This window comes from Macaca fascicularis, chromosome 1 (genome assembly GCF_037993035.2).
Source record: "Macaca fascicularis isolate 582-1 chromosome 1, T2T-MFA8v1.1".
NCBI classification, from domain to species: Eukaryota; Metazoa; Chordata; class Mammalia; order Primates; family Cercopithecidae; genus Macaca; species Macaca fascicularis.
In genome coordinates this window covers 126,469,608-126,475,607 of record NC_088375.1, presented here as the reverse complement: position 1 = coordinate 126,475,607, position 6,000 = coordinate 126,469,608, and the positions used below count along the sequence as shown (strand labels likewise).

The following is a 6,000-nucleotide window of genomic DNA, read 5'->3' as shown; positions in this document are numbered from 1 at the left end:
AATTGAAACATTCTGGAACCTCTAGTCCCAGGACCTAAAAATAGGGCATAACAACAAAAGACTCAACAATAACGTTTTTCTTTATTAAATTTTATTTTTGCTTAAATTTTAGAGGAATATATAGGACACTGTAAAGGCAAAGTCTCACTGGTTTCTCTCTCTCACAGGCACACAGAAGTGGAAGAGTTCATAAATAAAACAAACTAGCAAAAATGTTGACAGTTGTTGGAGTTGGATGATGGGTACATGAGTGTTTATTGTATTTATCTCTCCTACGTTGTGTGTTAAAATTTTTATTAAAAAGGGAAAATGTAAATGTTGATTTCATTGGATACAGGTTTTTTCCTAGTTAGTCTTCCTTTACATTGTTCATTTCCTTGTCACCAGGCTTCACCGTGTCTCTGTGTCGTGGGGCCCAGCAGCATGCCGATATTGCCAAGTGTGCTCTGATTCTGTCTGTACTTGTGTGGAAAGCAGAAGCCTGCTCTGGCAGAGGAAGGGCGGTGTCCAGGCAAGGGGCATAGGAAATGAGTAGGCAGCAGGCTGAAGAGGGTGAAAAAACACAGGGCAGGAGCAACCCCTCCACTGAAATGCACTGGGAAGGGGGACTTAGATACTAACACAAGTTCAATTCAAGAAGCATTTTTTGAACCCTCCTCATGAGCCAGGTCAGGGTGTTCAGCACTGAGTGTGTCAAGATCAAGACACATAGACTCCAAGTGTCCACCATCTGCAAGAGCTAATGTTTAATTGTCCTTAAAAGTTGAAGAATGTTGACTGAATTGTCCGCAAATCAGTCATGTGAGTAGTGTTAATCTAATGAAGAAGAATTGGTAAAAGACAAATTCTCTGAACGCTGCTGCTCCTGCATCCTGCTGCTCCACCTGCTGTGGGGAGGAGGTGAGTGGATGATACCCAGCTTCCTTTCTTGGCAACAACACTTAAAAAGTAAGGTGAAACTTTGCTTTTCTAGAGAATACTGAGATGATCAAGATATGCACTGTTGATGTGCTAATTTTCAGTGTTCGTAGTAGCACAGCACATAATGCCAAAGTGGAACACAGTGAGAAAGAGATTCATGCCAATCCCATTTGAGAACAAATGTCCAAAAAATCACAAGGGTCACTGGCTCTGGTCTTGCTTGGTTCTGTCACTGTGGGGAATGGGGGATGGAGGAGTTAGGAAATAAGCCAGGATTGATCATCGTCAGTGTAATGCCTCGTCCATCTAAAGTACTCGTCCCCTCCCCCTTCTTTTCCTTCTTAACAGCTGGCCCGAAGAACCTAAACTTAGCAAGGGCGAGGTGTAGGAAACTAGATAGTGCATTCTACAGTTGGATAGGAAATACTGGGCTCAATGTGTTTAAGGTTAAGATTAATTCCTCACTTCCTCTGAATCTATTTTAAAAACAGAGCAAAGGATGGCATATGCTTTCTTCTAACAAAATGACAGATGATCAAAGGATAAACATGATCTGCATGTCAAACCCTCTGACTACTGCCATGGCCCTTTGCCTACAGAATTAAAAAAAAAAAAAAAAAAAAGAAAGAAAGCAGTATTTTATCAATGTGGTTAAAATTTGGTTGCCTGTGTTTATTCAGAAAACTCAGTAGTGGCAACAGCCGGAAAAATAGTGAATCATGATTGGCTAAATTGAAACGAGTCAGTAGTAGAACAAAGGAAAAACTTAGTGGTACTCTGGTCTTTAAAGTCTGCTTCACAGCAATGAACAGAGACCACAGCCTCTCTCTGTGCAAGAGGGAGCTTGAGGTTCAAGTCTGTGAGACTTGGTGTCTGAAAGCAGAAATCTGCCTGCTGTCGAGGCGGCAAATCAATTTTTCTGATTTCTCATAACAATCCTAATTGATGTTGGCTCATTATTATTCCCTGCGTTATGTAAACAAGGACTCTCATTGTGTGCAGCCACTCATTAGGGCTGATTTAATTGAATTTGAGAAGGAAAGGAATGGCTGACTTGGGAAGCAAAAGGGGCCTAGGCTTCTGAAAGAGCAGCGAGTGCTCCACAAGTGACTTACAAGTGATGCTTATGTCAGAAGCGTGCACAGGAAGAATGAGAGCAGACCCTCTCCCCTCCCCTTTTCTCCCGAGAGTGGTTTATATGGCTCTTCATTAATTGTGTTTGCTGCACAGTGCCTCTGCTTTGCTTCTTTGATGTAGTTATTTTTGATGTCCCATAAAGCTGTGGCCCCCTTTGAGTTTTTCAAGACCCCACAAGTCCCAGAGAAATGCCGTTCAATCTGGGATTCTTTAAGTATAAAGAAAATCAGCTCAGAAATTGGCAGGCCAGAACATTCTAATGGTGTCAAATTTCATTGTTAGCACTCTGGGCCTTTTTTTCACCCAAAGTACTTTGAACTCTGGAAGGAGCCTGGCCTGTCTTTGAATAGGGTGTAATTATCAAGCCCATTCAATCAATCATTTATTCATTCTACAAATACTTCTTGAGTTCCTAATACTATGTGTTGCTCTCTTCTCTAGGCATTGGGAATTAGTGTTAAACAAGACACCAAAGGCGTGCTCTCAGGAAGATCACATGCCAGTGCAGAGAGATGACAAACACGAAATCCAATAAATGCACAGAGAGTTTGTGCCATGATGAAAATAAAACAAGCTGATGAAATTATAACTACCAGGTGTGTCACTTGGTTTGGGTGTTCAGGGAAGACTCAGGAGATGCCATTTGAGCTGAGATATGAATGATATGAAGAAATCGACTATGCAGAAATCAGGGGCAGAACATTCCAGGTGGGGACAAACAGGGTCAACAGTGGTAAGGCAGCAACAAGAGTGGGGAGTTCAAGGAGCAGCCAGCAGGCCAGCAGGACTGGGCACAGGGAGGAGTTCAGGCAAAGGGAGGGGGTTATGGAGCAGGCAATGCCAAGTCTGCAAGGCCTTCCTGGTAGAATATGGCAAGGTGTTTGAGTTTGGCTTTATCCTAGGTGCAATGAGAAAGCAGTGATAGGGAAAGGGCCTTATACAGGAGAGTGACATGATCTGGTTTGAATTTTTGACTTTCTGGCTGCTGCATAGAGAATGTATTGGGGGAAGAGAAAGGGCAGAAGTAATGAGTGTGACCAGTTAGAAAGCTATAATACATGTGAGAAATAATATGAAGATACGATGACAATGATCATGTATGGAGTGCTGACTGCCAAGCATTGTGCCAAGCACCCTTTGCATGCAGTGTCTCATTTATTTCTAGTAAAACCCCTATGAGAAGTTAAGAAAGGTTAAGTTACCTGTCCAAGGTCACAAATAGTGGATAAGGCAATTTGACCCCTGCATTTGCCTGCCTTGGAATTCAGCAATGAACACTTTGTGAACCCTGGAAAGAAATCCATTTAAGACAACCATATATACCCCTTTTTACGTATCGGATACAATCCTGGAATTGGAAATTATTTGCTCTCATAATTCTATTTATTATTATATTGTGTGTATGTGTGGGTATGTGAAAAAGAGAAGGTTTTGCGAGCAAGTAACTGTGGAAAAATGCCAAGTAGCAGAGGGAAGCTAGGAGAATGCTGCTGTCACTACCCAGCTGTTTGGTCTGTGGGACCTGGAAGAAAAGGCAACCTCTATTTGAGAACCTTGTCCTGGGGAAGAGCTGGGTTTCAGTTAAGATGAGGAAGTAGAGGGAATGTTCTGTGACAAGTATATGTGAGGGTGGGGAGTTTACAACTGAATGGAATTCCAGAGGACACACTGGAAAGGCTGGCAGAAAGCAAAGCAGTGGGATGATGAGTCAGGCACTAAAATGCACAAAACAATATAGGAATAAGAGTACATGAGAGGATGTGGGTTCAAATGGCTTGCATTGTTGGTGCTGGCCAGGTATCACGGGGATGAGAAGAAGGAAACTAATTGGGCTCATGGTTCCAAACAGAACTTAGGCAAGGGGATCTCTCTCTGCAGGACTCCAGGGACTATGGAAGCCTTTGCAGCCAGTTCCCAGTCCTATTGTCATTTATCTGACTCATGCTTGCTTACGTAAGGACAACACACATCATTTCCACCCTTGAAATGGTCAGATGTTCCAAAACAGCCCTGTATACATAATCTACCAGTTTTGAAGTTGAGTTTCTAGGGTTACTTCCTCTCAAAGCATTTGAGATCCTCTAGGCCTATACTGATTAATAGGTTCATCAAAGGACAATAACCTAAATTTAATTTGGAAAATTTTACAAACTAAACCTGATAGCAGAGAGCAATGTGATAAAATGTGCTTTTGTTGCAGTTGCTTTTGACATTTTCTTAGTGAAATCTTTGCCTATACCTATGTCCTCAATGGTATTGTCTAGATTTTCTTCTAGGGTTTTTATAGTTTGGGATTTTATATTTTCAAGACTCCTAGAAAAACAGATACCTTCTATTTCTGCCTCCCTTTTGGGTCAGCAGGTGTCCTGAGGGGCAAGCATGGCTTCTAGGAATCATTTCCCCAGGGAAGATGTCCCTTATGTGCCTCCCTGGCCACCCCCACCCGTGTAAGTTAGGTGCTCCTTCTAAGTGCTCAGCTGCACCCTCTGCAGTTTCTGTCCTCAGATTAGTTCTCCCTGGGTCTCCTGCTCTAGACTGTGACCTCCCTTCAGATAGGAGGCTGTGCCTTAATTCTTGGAATCCCTGACACATGCATTATATTTATTTTATCCAAGATAAAAGAACCGTTTCCTTCCCTCTATTTTTCTATTTTCTATTACCTTGTCTTAGAATATTGGTTATATGTTTCCTGCTCTTTTGAGGTGGGAGTAAGGGAAGCTCCAAAAGAGAAGGGGAGACAATTTTGCTGAGATTTTGGGGAAATAGTAATTAGGAAAGAAACCCAACTGGGAGAAGGAAACTAATACTTCTTGAGTCCCACTATGTACCAGGAAATATGCTAAGCAGCCTCTCTTGCATATTTCAGTTAATCCTTCCAATCTTTCATTCTGGAACGCTTGTGCTCTCATTAAAGCACTCTTACACTAACCTGCACGATGACTTTAAGTCAAAAACTTGACTGAACTTGACCAAATTATATGAGCCAGTTAATTACCTGTTACAGTAATACTAAAATAGGTTTTTAAATAGAATGGCACTCATTCTGCTGATCTCTAATCCCAAGAAAGCAAGTTCAACACCAGAAGTCAAAAGACCATTATTTGTATCTGGATCATCCACCCCTGGGCAATAGATCAGAGAATTAAGATAATTATATACTTTCTGGTTAATTATCTGAGATGAAATATTCTACAAATGTGTTATATGTCAGTGGAGCTGCAATCTGGTCCAGGCTTTCACAGGAATCTATTTAAAATGTCCTTGATGCTCAGCAAGAGTCACATGGATGGTCTATCAGAGAATGGAGGGCCACAGAACTCCCACTCACCAATGCCACTTGGCTTGCAGCCTTTCTCAGCATTAGCCTCAGCCTCGCTCCCAACATCCACCTGGCCTCCCAAGTCCAGTTCCCTGCATATGACTCCCAGTCCCTTGCTTTTACATCACACCATCCACAGGCTTAACTTCAGCTTTACCAGTGGCTATCCAGGACCCCTGAAAATTAAGGGTAGTGGACTAAAAGCGTGAAGAAGGGGGAACCCCATACATCTATACATATGGACAAAATACCTTGCAAATCCTCACTTCCAGTTAGATCTGCTCTGAAGATTTTGGCCACACCAGATGAAGCAAACATGATTGACTGCCTCCTTGATGTATTCCCACCACTCCCTCTGTGACTAACAGAAAGCCCCTTCAGCCTTGGGCTCAGGAATCTGACATAGTTCTTACTAGTCAGTAAGAGGAAGTCTGCTGGAGGCTTCAAGGAAAGGTTCCCTTTCTAATAAAAAGAGTTGCATTCCAGTCAGAATGGCAAAAAATTTAAAAAAAATAAAATCAGATGCTGATAATGGAGAAAAAGGAATGTTTATGCACTGTTGGTGGGAGTGTAAATTAGTTCAGCCATTGTGGAAGACAGTATAGCAATTCCTCAAAGACCTA

The 6,000-nt window shown here is 42.1% G+C and overlaps 1 long non-coding RNA gene across 2 annotated transcripts in view; it reads left to right on the top strand.

Moving 5' to 3' along the window:
- Positions 1-587: 587 nt before the first annotated feature.
- Positions 588-6,000, top strand: part of LOC135968680 (uncharacterized) — a 30,785-nt gene continuing 25,372 nt past the window's right edge. For both annotated transcript variants that reach the window (XR_010583620.1, XR_010583621.1), the window contains exons 1-2: positions 588-900; positions 2,500-2,654. This is a non-coding gene — a long non-coding RNA (uncharacterized lncRNA). The remainder of the gene's footprint in view (positions 901-2,499; positions 2,655-6,000) is intronic.